Source organism: Hipposideros armiger, unplaced genomic scaffold (genome assembly GCF_001890085.2).
Source record: "Hipposideros armiger isolate ML-2016 unplaced genomic scaffold, ASM189008v1 scaffold_865, whole genome shotgun sequence".
NCBI lineage: Eukaryota > Metazoa > Chordata > Mammalia > Chiroptera > Hipposideridae > Hipposideros > Hipposideros armiger.
In genome coordinates this window covers 387,123-388,246 of record NW_017732215.1, presented here as the reverse complement: position 1 = coordinate 388,246, position 1,124 = coordinate 387,123, and the positions used below count along the sequence as shown (strand labels likewise).

Sequence of the window (1,124 nt, the reverse complement as noted above, 5' to 3'; positions counted from 1 at the left end):
AGGCCTAAGTCTTGTTTCTGACGCTTCAGGAAGGATGGAAGGTCCTTGACTTCTAGGATTAGTGTCGTGCACTCAGGCGACAAGACCCTGACAAACTAAGCAGCACACATCATACGGTGATTACCAGAATTTGGGGGGTTTTGTTATTTGGTTTACATTCAAGACCTAGTTGGCTCATTGTGAGAAATCAACTTTCTTCCAGGTTAGGAAACCTCATCATGAGACTTGAGATATACTGGTTTGGAAAATTTCCTCAGTTTTTCCTGGCTTCGCAGTACCCAGCCTTGTTTTGGGGTAAGGCCCATTGGAGGCAGATGAATAGGCCTTGGGTACGGGATCTGGTAATAGTCCAATTTCAATCCTGGCTGTGCATTTGTCTATGCACTGCTTAATCAGGCTTGCGTCTGTGAGATGTTTGTTTTTCTGGAACAGCATTCTGGCTTCATTTAATATGTACTCTTTTTCTTTAATGGTGTCTTCCATCTGTCCTGATGCCACCTGCCGTTTCCTAGCAAGCCTGAAAATTCAGCGGTAGAGACCGAGAACTTCGTGTCGTGTTGCTGTTGTCATTCTGCTTCAGTCCTTCCTTCCCCCACCCACAGAAGCACCACAGCCATGGGTGGGCTGGGAGGAGGCGGCGCTGGGAGTCAAGCGGAGCCATGCCGACAGACTATACAATGGAGTATTACTCCGCTATAAAGAAGAATGAAATCGTAACATTTGGGATGATATGGATGGACTTAGAGTCTATTATGTTAAGTGAAATAAGTCAGTCGGAGAAAGACAAATACCATATGATTTCACTTATATGTGGAATCTAAAAAACTGAATGAACAAGGAAAGTAAACAGAAGTGGTCTCAGAGATATAGAGGAACAATGATGGCTGTTAGTTGGGAGGGGGTGGGGATGCGGGAGAAGGGGAAGGGGTTAGACAGCGTAAATACGTAACTACAATATTGCCACAGTGACATGAAAGACAGTTTGAGGAATATAATTAATAATGTTCTAAATATTTTGTAGGGTGTCATGTGGTCACATGTCTTGCATCATAGATGGGGAGGAGGCTTGATCACTGCACTGTACACCTGAAGCTGATGTTGTATAATATTGTATGTCAACTATA

General features: G+C 43.8%; 1 pseudogene; it reads right to left on the bottom strand.

Moving 5' to 3' along the window:
- Window positions 1–203: 203 nt before the first annotated feature.
- LOC109374824 (LYR motif-containing protein 1-like) lies at window positions 204–570 on the bottom strand (annotated as a pseudogene).
- Between the last annotated feature and the right edge of the window lie 554 nt (window positions 571–1,124).